We start from the raw sequence: 15,443 nt of genomic DNA, 5'->3' as shown, positions 1-15,443 counted from the left end.
GGGGTTAGATACAGAGCAAAGCTCCCTCTACACTGGCCCCATCAAACACTCCCGGGACAGGTACAGCACGGGGTTAGATACAGAGGAAAGCTCCCTCTACACTGTCCCCATCAAACAATCCCAGGACAGGTACAGCACGGGGTTAGATACAGAGCAAAGATTCCTCTACACTGTCCCCATCAAACACTCCCGGGACAGGTACAGCACGGGGTTAGATACAGAGTAAAGCTCCCTCTACACTGTCCCCATCAAACAATCCCAGGACAGGTACAGCAGCGGGTTAGATACAGAGCAAAGCTCCCTCTACACTGTCCCCATCAAACACTCCCGGGACAGGTACAGCTCGGGGTTAAATACAGAGTAAAACTCCCTGTAACCTGTCCCCATCAAACACTCCCAGGACAGGTACAGCACAGGGTTAGATACAGAGTAAAGCTCCCATACACTGTCCCCATCAAACACTCCCAGGACAGGTAAAGGACGGGGTTAGAAACAGTCTAAAGCTCCCTCTGCACTGTCCCCATCAAACACTCCCAGGACAGGTACAGCACGGGGTTAGATACAGAGTTAAGCTCCCCCTACACTGTCCCCATCAAACACTCCCAGGACAGGTACAGCACGGGGTTAGATACAGAGCACGGCTCCCTCTACACGGTCCCCATCAAACACTCCAAGGACATGTACAGCACAGGCTACACATAAAGTAACGCTCCCTCTACACTGTCCCCATCAAACACTCCCAGGACAGGTACAGCACGGGGTTAGGTACAGAGTAAAGCTCCCTCTACACTGTCCCCATCAAACACTCCCAGGACCGTTCTCGCACGGGGTTAGATACACAGCAAAGCTCCCTCGACACTGTCCCGATCAAACACTCCCGGGACAGTTACAGCACGGGGTTAGATACAGAGTAAAGCTCCCTCTACACTGTCCCCATCAAACACTCCCAGGACGTGTACAGCACGGGGTTAGATACAGAGTAAAGCTCCCTCTACACTGTCCCCATCAAACACTCCCAGGACAGGTACAGCACGGGGTTAGATACAGAGTAAAGCTCCCTCTACACTGTCCCCATCAAACACTCCCAGGACAGGTACAGCATGGGGTTTGATACAGAGTAAAGCTCCCTCTACACTGTCCCCATCAAACTCACACAGGACAGGTACAGCACGGGGTTAGATACAGAGTAAAGCTCCCTCTACACTGTCCCCATCAAACACTCCGAGGACAGGTACAGCACGGGGTTAGATACAGAGTAAAGCTCCCATAAACTGTTCCCATCAAACACTCCCAGGACAGGTACAGCACGGGGTTAGATACAGAGTAAAACTCCCTCTACACTGTCCCCATCAAACACTCCCAGGAAAGGTATAGCAAAGGGTTAGATACAGAGTAAAGCCCCCTCTACACTGTTCCCATGAAACACTCCCAGGACAGGAACAGCACGGGGTTAGATACAGTGTAAAGCTTCCTCTATACTGTCCCTATCAAACAGTCCCAGGACAGGTACAGAACGGGGTTAGACACAGAGTAAAGCTCCCTCTACACAGTCCCCATCAAACAGTCCCAGGATACGTACAGCACGGGATTAGGTACAGAGTAAAGCTCCCTCTACACTGTCCCCATCAAACACTCCCAGGCCAGGTACAGCACGGGATTAGATAAAGAGTAAAGCTCCCTGTACACTGACCCCATCTAACATTCCCAGGACAGGTACAGCACGGGGTGAGATACAGAGTAAAGCTCCCAGTACACTGTCCACATCAAACACTCCCATGACTATTACAGCATGGGGTTAGATACAGCGTAAAGTTCCCTCGACACTGTCCCCATCAAACATCCCCTGGACAGGTACAGCACGGTGTTAGATACAGAATAACGCTCCTTCTACACTGTCCTCATTAAACACTCCCAGGACAGGTACAGCACGGGGTTAGGTACAGAGTAAAGCTCCCTCTACACTGTCCCCAGCAAACACTCCCAGAACAGGTACAGCACAGGGTTAGATACAGAGCAAAGCACCCCCTACACCGGCCCCATCAAACACTCCCCGGATAGGTACAGCACGGGGTTAGATACAGAGTAAAGCTCGCTCCACACTGTCCACATGAAACCCTCCCATGAATGGTACAGCATGGGGTTAGATACAGAGTAAAGCTCCCTCTCCACTGTCCCCATCAAACACTCCCAGGACAGGAACAGCACGGGGTTAGATACAGAGTAAATCTCCCTCTACACTGTCCCCATCAAATCCCGGGACAGGTAGAGCACGGGGTTAGATAAAGAGAAAAGCTCCCTCTACATTGTCCCCATCAAACACACCCGGGATTGGTACAGCACAGGGTTAGATCAAGAGTAAAGCTCCCTCTACACTGTCCCCATCAAACACTCCCAGAACAGGTACAGCAGGGGGTTAGATACAGAGTAAAGCTCCCTCTACACTGTCCCCATCAAACACTCCCGGGACATGTACTGCATGGGGTTAGATACAGAGCAAAACTCCCTCTACACTGTCCCCATCAAACGCTCCTGGGACAGGTAAAGCATGGGGTTAGATACACAGTAAAGCTCCCTTGACACTGTCCCCATCAAACAACCCCGGGACAGGTACAGCACGGGGTTAGATACAGATTAAAGCTCCCTCTACACTGTCCCCATCAAACACTAACAGGACAGGTACAGCAAGTGGTTTGATTCAGAGTAAAGCTCCCCCTACACTGTCCCCATCAAACACTCCCAGGACAGGTACAGCACGGGGTTAGATACAGAGTAAAACTCCCTCTACAATGTCCCCATCAAACACTCCCAGGACAGGTACAGCACGGGGTTAGATACAGAGTAAAACTCCCTCTACACTGTCCCCATCAAATCCCTGGACAGGTACAGCACGGGGTTAGATACAGAGCAAAGCTCCCTCTCCACTGGCCCCATCAAACACTCCCGGGACAGGTACAGCACGGGGTTAGATACAGAGTAAAGCTACCTCTACACGGTCCCCATCAAACACACCCGGGACAGGTACAGCACGGGGTTAGATACAGAGTAAAACTCCCTCTACACTGTCCCCATCAAACACTCCCAGGACAGGTACAGCACGGGGTTAGATACAGAGTAAAGCTCCCTCTACACTGTCCCCATCAAACACTCCCAGGACAGGTACAGCACGGGGTTAGATACAGAGTAAACCTCCCTCTACACTGTCCCCATCAAACACTCCCATGACAGGTACAGCACGGGGTTAGATACAGAGTAAAGCTCCCTTACACTGTCCCCATCAAACACTCCCAGGACAGGTAAAGGACGGGGTTAGAAACAGTGTAAAGCTCCCTCTGCACTGTGCCCATCAAACACTCCCAGGACAGGTACAGCACGGGGTTAGATACAGAGCACGGATCCCTCTTCACTGTCCCCATCAAACACTCCCAGGACAGGTACAGCACGGGGTTAGATACAGAGTAAAGCTCCCTCTACACTGTCCCCATCAAACACTCCCAGGACAGGTACAGCATGGGGTTAGATACAGAGCAAAGTTCCCTCTACACTGCCCCCATCAAACACTCCTGGGACAGGTACAGCACGGGGTTAGATACAGAGTAAAGCTCCCTTTACACTGTCCCCATCAAACACTCCCAGGACTGGTAAAGCACGGGGTTAGATACAGAGGAAAGCTCCCTCTACACTGTGCCCATCAAACACCCCCAGGATATGTACAGCACGGGGTTAGGTACAGAGTAAAGCTCCCTCTACACTGTCCCCATCAAACACTCCCAGGACCGTTCTCGCACGGGGTTAGATACAGAGTAAAGCTCCCTCGACACTGCACCATCAAACACTCCCAGGACAGGTACAGCACGGGGTTAGATACAGAGCAAAGCTCCCTCTACACTGTCCCCATCAAACACTCCCAGGACAGGTACAGCACGGGGTTAGGTACAGAGTAAAGATCCCTCTACACTGTCCCCATCAAACACTCCCAGGACCGTGACAGCACGGGTTTAGATACAGAGCAAAGCTCCCTCTACACTGTCCCCATCAAACACTCCCAGGACAGGTACAGCACGGGGTTAGATACAGAGCAAAACTCCCTCTACACAGTCCCCATCAAACACTCCCAGGACGTGTACAGCACGGGGTTTGATACAGAGTAAAGCTCCCTCACCACTGTCCCCATCAAACACTCCCAGGACAGGTACAGCACAGGGTTAGTCACAGAGTAAAGCTCCCTCTACACCGTCCCCATCAAACACTCCCAGGACAGGTAAAACACGGGGTTACATACAGTGTAAAGCTCCCTCTACACTGTCCCCATCAAACACTCCCAGGACATGTCCAGAACGGGGTTAGATACAGAGTAAAGCTCCCTCTACTCTGTCCCCATCAAACAGTCCCTGGACATGTACAGCACGGAATTAGATACACAGTAAAGCTCCCTCTGCACTGTCCCCATCATACACTCCGAGGACACGTACAGCACGGGGTTAGATACAGAGTAAAGCTCCCTGTACACTGTCCCCATCAAACACTCCCAGAACGTGTACAGCACGGGGTTTGATACAGAGTAAAGCTCCCTCAACACTGTCCCCATCAAACACTCCCAGGACAGGTACAGCACAGGGTTAGTCACAGAGTAAAGCTCCCTCTACACTGTCCCCATCAAACACTCCCAGGACAGGTAAAACACGGGTTACATACAGTGTAAAGCTCCCTCTACACTGTCCCCATCAAACAGTCCCAGGACATGTCCAGAACGGGGTTAGATACAGAGTAAAGCTCCCTCTACACTGTCCCCATCAAACAGTCCCTGGACATGTACAGCACGGAATTAGATACACAGTGATGCTCCCTCTGCACTGTCCCCATCATACACTCCGAGGACACGTACAGCACGGGGTTAGATACAGAGTAAAGCTCCCTGTACACTGTCCCCATCAAACACTCCCGGGACAGGTACAGCACGGGGTTAGATACAGAGTAGATCTCCCTCTACACTGACCCCATCAAATACTCCCAGGACAGGTACAGCACGGGGTAAGATACAGAGTAAAGCTCCCTGTACACTGACCCCATCTAACATTCCCAGGACAGGTACAGCACGGGGTTAGATACAGAGTAAAGCTCCCTGTACAATGTCCGCACAAAACACTCCCAGGACAGGTACAGCACAGGGTTAGATACAGAGTAAAGCTCCATGTACACTGTCCCCATCAAACACTCCCATGACTGGTACAGCATGGGGTTAGATACAGAGTAAAGCTCCCTCTACACTGTCCCCATCAAACACTCCCAGGAAAGGTACAGCACGGGGTTAGATACAGAGTAAAGCTCCCTCGACACTGTCCCCATCAAACACTCCCAGGACAGGAACAGCACGGGGTTAGATACAGAGTAAATCTCCCTCTACACTGTTCCCATCAAATCCCGGGACAGGTACAGCACGGTGTTAGATACAGAGAAAAGCTGCCTCTACACTGTCCCCATCAAACACACCCGGGATTGGTACAGCACGGGGTTAGATACAGAGTAAAGCTCCCTCTACACTGTCCCCATCAAACACTCCCAGAACAGGTACAGCAGGGGGTAAGATACAGAGTAAAGCTCCCTCTACACAGTCCCCATCAAACACTCCCGGGACATGTACAGCATGGGGTTAGATACAGAGCAAAGCTCCCTCTACACTGTCCCCATCAAACGCTCCTGGGACAAGTAAAGCACGGGGTTAGATACACAGTAAAGCTCCCTTGACACTGTCCCCATCAAACAACCCCGGGACAGGTACAGCACGGGGTTAGATACAGATTAAAGCTCCCTCTACACTGTCCCCATCAAACACTAACAGGACAGGTACAGCAAGGGGTTTGATTCAGAGTAAAGCTCCCTCTACACTGTCCCCATCAAACACTCCCAGGACAGGTACAGCACGGGGATAGATACAGAGTAAAACTCCCTCTACACTGTCCCCATCAAACACTTCCAGGACAGGTACAGCACGGGGTTAGATACTGAGTAAAGCTCCCTCTACACTGTCCACATCAAATCCATGGACAGGTACAGCACGGGGTTAGATACAGAGCAAAGCTCCCTCTACACTGGCCCCATCAAACACTCCCGGGAGAGGTACAGCACGGGGTTAGATACAGAGGAAAGCTCCCTCTACACTGTCCCCATCAAACAATCCCAGGACAGGTACAGCACGGGGTTAGATACAGAGCAAAGATTCCTCTACACTGTCCCCATCAAACACTCCCGGGACAGGTACAGCATGGGGTTAGATACAGAGCAAAGCTCCCTCTACACTGTCCCCATCAAACAATCCCAGGACAGGTACAGCTCGGGGTTAAATACAGAGTAAAACTCCCTGTAACCTGTCCCCATCAAACACTCCCAGGACAGGTACAGCACGGGGTTAGATACAGAGTAAAGCTCCCATACACTGTCCCCATCAAACAATCCCAGGACAGGTAAAGGACGGGGTTAGAAACAGTCTAAAGCTCCCTCTGCACTGTCCCCATCAAACACTCCCAGGACAGGTACAGCACGGGGTTAGATACAGAGTTAAGCTCCCCCTACACTGTCCCCATCAAACACTCCCAGGACAGGTACAGCACGGGGTTAGATACAGAGCACGGCTCCCTCTACACGGTCCCCATCAAACACTCCAAGGACATGTACAGCACAGGCTACACATAAAGTAACGCTCCCTCTACACTGTCCCCATCAAACACTCCCAGGACAGGTACAGCACGGGGTTAGGTACAGAGTAAAGCTCCCTCTACACTGTCCCCATCTAACACTCCCAGGACCGTTCTCGCACGGCATTAGATACACAGCAAAGCTCCCTCTACACTGTCCCCATCAAACACTCCCGGGACAGTTACAGCACGGAATTAGATACACAGTAAAGCTCCCTCTGCACTGTCCCCATCATACACTCCGAGGACACGTACAGCACGGGGTTAGATACAGAGTAAAGCTCCCTGTACACTGTCCCCATCAAACACTCCCAGAACGTGTACAGCACGGGGTTTGATACAGAGTAAAGCTCCCTCAACACTGTCCCCATCAAACACTCCCAGGACAGGTACAGCACAGGGTTAGTCACAGAGTAAAGCTCCCTCTACACTGTCCCCATCAAACACTCCCAGGACAGGTAAAACACGGGTTACATACAGTGTAAAGCTCCCTCTACACTGTCCCCATCAAACAGTCCCAGGACATGTCCAGAACGGGGTTAGATACAGAGTAAAGCTCCCTCTACACTGTCCCCATCAAACAGTCCCTGGACATGTACAGCACGGAATTAGATACACAGTAATGCTCCCTCTGCACTGTCCCCATCATACACTCCGAGGACACGTACAGCACGGGGTTAGATACAGAGTAAAGCTCCCTGTACACTGTCCCCATCAAACACTCCCGGGACAGGTACAGCACGGGGTTAGATACAGAGTAGATCTCCCTCTACACTGACCCCATCAAATACTCCCAGGACAGGTACAGCACGGGGTAAGATACAGAGTAAAGCTCCCTGTACACTGACCCCATCTAACATTCCCAGGACAGGTACAGCACGGGGTTAGATACAGAGTAAAGCTCCCTGTACAATGTCCGCACAAAACACTCCCAGGACAGGTACAGCACAGGGTTAGATACAGAGTAAAGCTCCATGTACACTGTCCCCATCAAACACTCCCATGACTGGTACAGCATGGGGTTAGATACAGAGTAAAGCTCCCTCTACACTGTCCCCATCAAACACTCCCAGGAAAGGTACAGCACGGGGTTAGATACAGAGTAAAGCTCCCTCGACACTGTCCCCATCAAACACTCCCAGGACAGGAACAGCACGGGGTTAGATACAGAGTAAATCTCCCTCTACACTGTTCCCATCAAATCCCGGGACAGGTACAGCACGGTGTTAGATACAGAGAAAAGCTGCCCCTACACTGTCCCCATCAAACACACCCGGGATTGGTACAGCACGGGGTTAGATACAGAGTAAAGCTCCCTCTACACTGTCCCCATCAAACACTCCCAGAACAGGTACAGCAGGGGGTTAGATACAGAGTAAAGCTCCCTCTACACAGTCCCCATCAAACACTCCCGGGACATGTACAGCATGGGGTTAGATACAGAGCAAAGCTCCCTCTACACTGTCCCCATCAAACGCTCCTGGGACAAGTAAAGCACGGGGTTAGATACACAGTAAAGCTCCCTTGACACTGTCCCCATCAAACAACCCCGGGACAGGTACAGCACGGGGTTAGATACAGATTAAAGCTCCCTCTACACTGTCCCCATCAAACACTAACAGGACAGGTACAGCAAGGGGTTTGATTCAGAGGAAAGCTCCCTCTACACTGTCCCCATCAAACACTCCCAGGACAGGTACAGCACGGGGATAGATACAGAGTAAAACTCCCTCTACACTGTCCCCATCAAACACTTCCAGGACAGGTACAGCACGGGGTTAGATACTGAGTAAAGCTCCCTCTACACTGTCCACATCAAATCCATGGACAGGTACAGCACGGGGTTAGATACAGAGCAAAGCTCCCTCTACACTGGCCCCATCAAACACTCCCGGGAGAGGTACAGCACGGGGTTAGATACAGAGGAAAGCTCCCTCTACACTGTCCCCATCAAACAATCCCAGGACAGGTACAGCACGGGGTTAGATACAGAGCAAAGATTCCTCTACACTGTCCCCATCAAACACTCCCGGGACAGGTACAGCATGGGGTTAGATACAGAGCAAAGCTCCCTCTACACTGTCCCCATCAAACAATCCCAGGACAGGTACAGCTCGGGGTTAAATACAGAGTAAAACTCCCTGTAACCTGTCCCCATCAAACACTCCCAGGACAGGTACAGCACGGGGTTAGATACAGAGTAAAGCTCCCATACACTGTCCCCATCAAACAATCCCAGGACAGGTAAAGGACGGGGTTAGAAACAGTCTAAAGCTCCCTCTGCACTGTCCCCATCAAACACTCCCAGGACAGGTACAGCACGGGGTTAGATACAGAGTTAAGCTCCCCCTACACTGTCCCCATCAAACACTCCCAGGACAGGTACAGCACGGGGTTAGATACAGAGCACGGCTCCCTCTACACGGTCCCCATCAAACACTCCAAGGACATGTACAGCACAGGCTACACATAAAGTAACGCTCCCTCTACACTGTCCCCATCAAACACTCCCAGGACAGGTACAGCACGGGGTTAGGTACAGAGTAAAGCTCCCTCTACACTGTCCCCATCTAACACTCCCAGGACCGTTCTCGCACGGCATTAGATACACAGCAAAGCTCCCTCTACACTGTCCCCATCAAACACTCCCGGGACAGTTACAGCACGGAATTAGATACACAGTAAAGCTCCCTCTGCACTGTCCCCATCATACACTCCGAGGACACGTACAGCACGGGGTTAGATACAGAGTAAAGCTCCCTGTACACTGTCCCCATCAAACACTCCCAGAACGTGTACAGCACGGGGTTTGATACAGAGTAAAGCTCCCTCAACACTGTCCCCATCAAACACTCCCAGGACAGGTACAGCACAGGGTTAGTCACAGAGTAAAGCTCGATCTACACTGTCCCCATCAAACACTCCCAGGACAGGTAAAACACGGGTTACATACAGTGTAAAGCTCCCTCTACACTGTCCCCATCAAACAGTCCCAGGACATGTCCAGAACGGGGTTAGATACAGAGTAAAGCTCCCTATACACTGTCCCCATCAAACAGTCCCTGGACATGTACAGCACGGAATTAGATACACAGTAATGCTCCCTCTGCACTGTCCCCATCATACACTCCGAGGACACGTACAGCACGGGGTTAGATACAGAGTAAAGCTCCCTGTACACTGTCCCCATCAAACACTCCCGGGACAGGTACAGCACGGGGTTAGATACAGAGTAGATCTCCCTCTACACTGACCCCATCAAATACTCCCAGGACAGGTACAGCACGGGGTAAGATACAGAGTAAAGCTCCCTGTACACTGACCCCATCTAACATTCCCAGGACAGGTACAGCACGGGGTTAGATACAGAGTAAAGCTCCCTGTACAATGTCCGCACAAAACACTCCCAGGACAGGTACAGCACAGGGTTAGATACAGAGTAAAGCTCCCTCTACACTGGCCCCATCAAACACTCCCGGGAGAGGTACAGCACGGGGTTAGATACAGAGGAAAGCTCCCTCTACACTGTCCCCATCAAACAATCCCAGGACAGGTACAGCACGGGGTTAGATACAGAGCAAAGATTCCTCTACACTGTCCCCATCAAATCCATGGACAGGTACAGCACGGGGTTAGATACAGAGCAAAGCTCCCTCTACACTGGCCCCATCAAACACTCCCGGGAGAGGTACAGCACGGGGTTAGATACAGAGGAAAGCTCCCTCTACACTGTCCCCATCAAACAATCCCAGGACAGGTACAGCACGGGGTTAGATACAGAGCAAAGATTCCTCTACACTGTCCCCATCAAACACTCCCGGGACAGGTACAGCATGGGGTTAGATACAGAGCAAAGCTCCCTCTACACTGTCCCCATCAAACAATCCCAGGACAGGTACAGCTCGGGGTTAAATACAGAGTAAAACTCCCTGTAACCTGTCCCCATCAAACACTCCCAGGACAGGTACAGCACGGGGTTAGATACAGAGTAAAGCTCCCATACACTGTCCCCATCAAACAATCCCAGGACAGGTAAAGGACGGGGTTAGAAACAGTCTAAAGCTCCCTCTGCACTGTCCCCATCAAACACTCCCAGGACAGGTACAGCACGGGGTTAGATACAGAGTTAAGCTCCCCCTACACTGTCCCCATCAAACACTCCCAGGACAGGTACAGCACGGGGTTAGATACAGAGCACGGCTCCCTCTACACGGTCCCCATCAAACACTCCAAGGACATGTACAGCACAGGCTACACATAAAGTAACGCTCCCTCTACACTGTCCCCATCAAACACTCCCAGGACAGGTACAGCACGGGGTTAGGTACAGAGTAAAGCTCCCTCTACACTGTCCCCATCTAACACTCCCAGGACCGTTCTCGCACGGCATTAGATACACAGCAAAGCTCCCTCTACACTGTCCCCATCAAACACTCCCGGGACAGTTACAGCACGGAATTAGATACACAGTAAAGCTCCCTCTGCACTGTCCCCATCATACACTCCGAGGACACGTACAGCACGGGGTTAGATACAGAGTAAAGCTCCCTGTACACTGTCCCCATCAAACACTCCCAGAACGTGTACAGCACGGGGTTTGATACAGAGTAAAGCTCCCTCAACACTGTCCCCATCAAACACTCCCAGGACAGGTACAGCGCGGGGTTAGATACAGAGTAAAGCTCCCTCTACACTGTCCCCATCAAACAGTCCCAGGACATGTCCAGAACGGGGTTAGATACAGAGTAAAGCTCCCTATACACTGTCCCCATCAAACAGTCCCTGGACATGTACAGCACGGAATTAGATACACAGTAATGCTCCCTCTGCACTGTCCCCATCATACACTCCGAGGACACGTACAGCACGGGGTTAGATACAGAGTAAAGCTCCCTGTACACTGTCCCCATCAAACACTCCCGGGACAGGTACAGCACGGGGTTAGATACAGAGTAGATCTCCCTCTACACTGACCCCATCAAATACTCCCAGGACAGGTACAGCACGGGGTAAGATACAGAGTAAAGCTCCCTGTACACTGACCCCATCTAACATTCCCAGGACAGGTACAGCACGGGGTTAGATACAGAGTAAAGCTCCCTGTACAATGTCCGCACAAAACACTCCCAGGACAGGTACAGCACAGGGTTAGATACAGAGTAAAGCTCCATGTACACTGTCCCCATCAAACACTCCCATGACTGGTACAGCATGGGGTTAGATACAGAGTAAAGCTCCCTCTACACTGTCCCCATCAAACACTCCCAGGAAAGGTACAGCACGGGGTTAGATACAGAGTAAAGCTCCCTCGACACTGTCCCCATCAAACACTCCCAGGACAGGAACAGCACGGGGTTAGATACAGAGTAAATCTCCCTCTACACTGTTCCCATCAAATCCCGGGACAGGTACAGCACGGTGTTAGATACAGAGAAAAGCTGCCCCTACACTGTCCCCATCAAACACACCCGGGATTGGTACAGCACGGGGTTAGATACAGAGTAAAGCTCCCTCTACACTGTCCCCATCAAACACTAACAGGACAGGTACAGCAAGGGGTTTGATTCAGAGTAAAGCTCCCTCTACACTGTCCCCATCAAACACTCCCAGGACAGGTACAGCACGGGGATAGATACAGAGTAAAACTCCCTCTACACTGTCCCCATCAAACACTTCCAGGACAGGTACAGCACGGGGTTAGATACTGAGTAAAGCTCCCTCTACACTGTCCACATCAAATCCATGGACAGGTACAGCACGGGGTTAGATACAGAGCAAAGCTCCCTCTACACTGGCCCCATCAAACACTCCCGGGAGAGGTACAGCACGGGGTTAGATACAGAGGAAAGCTCCCTCTACACTGTCCCCATCAAACAATCCCAGGACAGGTACAGCACGGGGTTAGATACAGAGCAAAGATTCCTCTACACTGTCCCCATCAAACACTCCCGGGACAGGTACAGCATGGGGTTAGATACAGAGCAAAGCTCCCTCTACACTGTCCCCATCAAACAATCCCAGGACAGGTACAGCTCGGGGTTAAATACAGAGTAAAACTCCCTGTAACCTGTCCCCATCAAACACTCCCAGGACAGGTACAGCACGGGGTTAGATACAGAGTAAAGCTCCCATACACTGTCCCCATCAAACAATCCCAGGACAGGTAAAGGACGGGGTTAGAAACAGTCTAAAGCTCCCTCTGCACTGTCCCCATCAAACACTCCCAGGACAGGTACAGCACGGGGTTAGATACAGAGTTAAGCTCCCCCTACACTGTCCCCATCAAACACTCCCAGGACAGGTACAGCACGGGGTTAGATACAGAGCACGGCTCCCTCTACACGGTCCCCATCAAACACTCCAAGGACATGTACAGCACAGGCTACACATAAAGTAACGCTCCCTCTACACTGTCCCCATCAAACACTCCCAGGACAGGTACAGCACGGGGTTAGGTACAGAGTAAAGCTCCCTCTACACTGTCCCCATCTAACACTCCCAGGACCGTTCTCGCACGGCATTAGATACACAGCAAAGCTCCCTCTACACTGTCCCCATCAAACACTCCCGGGACAGTTACAGCACGGAATTAGATACACAGTAAAGCTCCCTCTGCACTGTCCCCATCATACACTCCGAGGACACGTACAGCACGGGGTTAGATACAGAGTAAAGCTCCCTGTACACTGTCCCCATCAAACACTCCCAGAACGTGTACAGCACGGGGTTTGATACAGAGTAAAGCTCCCTCAACACTGTCCCCATCAAACACTCCCAGGACAGGTACAGCACAGGGTTAGTCACAGAGTAAAGCTCCCTCTACACTGTCCCCATCAAACACTCCCAGGACAGGTAAAACACGGGTTACATACAGTGTAAAGCTCCCTCTACACTGTCCCCATCAAACAGTCCCAGGACATGTCCAGAACGGGGTTAGATACAGAGTAAAGCTCCCTCTACACTGTCCCCATCAAACAGTCCCTGGACATGTACAGCACGGAATTAGATACACAGTAATGCTCCCTCTGCACTGTCCCCATCATACACTCCGAGGACACGTACAGCACGGGGTTAGATACAGAGTAAAGCTCCCTGTACACTGTCCCCATCAAACACTCCCGGGACAGGTACAGCACGGGGTTAGATACAGAGTAGATCTCCCTCTACACTGACCCCATCAAATACTCCCAGGACAGGTACAGCACGGGGTAAGATACAGAGTAAAGCTCCCTGTACACTGACCCCATCTAACATTCCCAGGACAGGTACAGCACGGGGTTAGATACAGAGTAAAGCTCCCTGTACAATGTCCGCACAAAACACTCCCAGGACAGGTACAGCACAGGGTTAGATACAGAGTAAAGCTCCATGTACACTGTCCCCATCAAACACTCCCATGACTGGTACAGCATGGGGTTAGATACAGAGTAAAGCTCCCTCTACACTGTCCCCATCAAACACTCCCAGGAAAGGTACAGCACGGGGTTAGATACAGAGTAAAGCTCCCTCGACACTGTCCCCATCAAACACTCCCAGGACAGGAACAGCACGGGGTTAGATACAGAGTAAATCTCCCTCTACACTGTTCCCATCAAATCCCGGGACAGGTACAGCACGGTGTTAGATACAGAGAAAAGCTGCCCCTACACTGTCCCCATCAAACACACCCGGGATTGGTACAGCACGGGGTTAGATACAGAGTAAAGCTCCCTCTACACTGTCCCCATCAAATACTCCCAGAACAGGTACAGCAGGGGGTTAGATACAGAGTAAAGCTCCCTCTACACAGTCCCCATCAAACACTCCCGGGACATGTACAGCATGGGGTTAGATACAGAGTAAAGCTCCCTCTACACAGTCCCCATCAAACGCTCCTGGGACAAGTAAAGCACGGGGTTAGATACACAGTAAAGCTCCCTTGACACTGTCCCCATCAAACAACCGCGGGACAGGTACAGCACGGGGTTAGATACAGATTAAAGCTCCCTCTACACTGTCCCCATCAAACACTAACAGGACAGGTACAGCAAGGGGTTTGATTCAGAGTAAAGCTCCCTCTACACTGTCCCCATCAAACACTCCCAGGACAGGTACAGCACGGGGATAGATACAGAGTAAAACTCCCTCTACACTGTCCCCATCAAACACTTCCAGGACAGGTACAGCACGGGGTTAGATACTGAGTAAAGCTCCCTCTACACTGTCCACATCAAATCCATGGACAGGTACAGCACGGGGTTAGATACAGAGCAAAGCTCCCTCTACACTGGCCCCATCAAACACTCCCGGGAGAGGTACAGCACGGGGTTAGATACAGAGGAAAGCTCCCTCTACACTGTCCCCATTAAACAATCCCAGGACAGGTACAGCACGGGGTTAGATACAGAGCAAAGATTCCTCTACACTGTCCCCATCAAACACTCCCGGGACAGGTACAGCATGGGGTTAGATACAGAGCAAAGCTCCCTCTACACTGTCCCCATCAAACAATCCCAGGACAGGTACAGCTCGGGGTTAAATACAGAGTAAAACTCCCTGTAACCTGTCCCCATCAAACACTCCCAGGACAGGTACAGCACGGGGTTAGATACAGAGTAAAGCTCCCATACACTGTCCCCATCAAACAATCCCAGGACAGGTAAAGGACGGGGTTAGAAACAGTCTAAAGCTCCCTCTGCACTGTCCCCATCAAACACTCCGAGGACAGGTACAGCACGGGGTTAGATACAGAGTTAAGCTCCCCCTACACTGTCC

Source organism: Scyliorhinus torazame, chromosome 26, assembly GCF_047496885.1.
Source record: "Scyliorhinus torazame isolate Kashiwa2021f chromosome 26, sScyTor2.1, whole genome shotgun sequence".
NCBI lineage: Eukaryota > Metazoa > Chordata > Chondrichthyes > Carcharhiniformes > Scyliorhinidae > Scyliorhinus > Scyliorhinus torazame.
Note: the sequence above shows the minus strand (reverse complement) of the source record.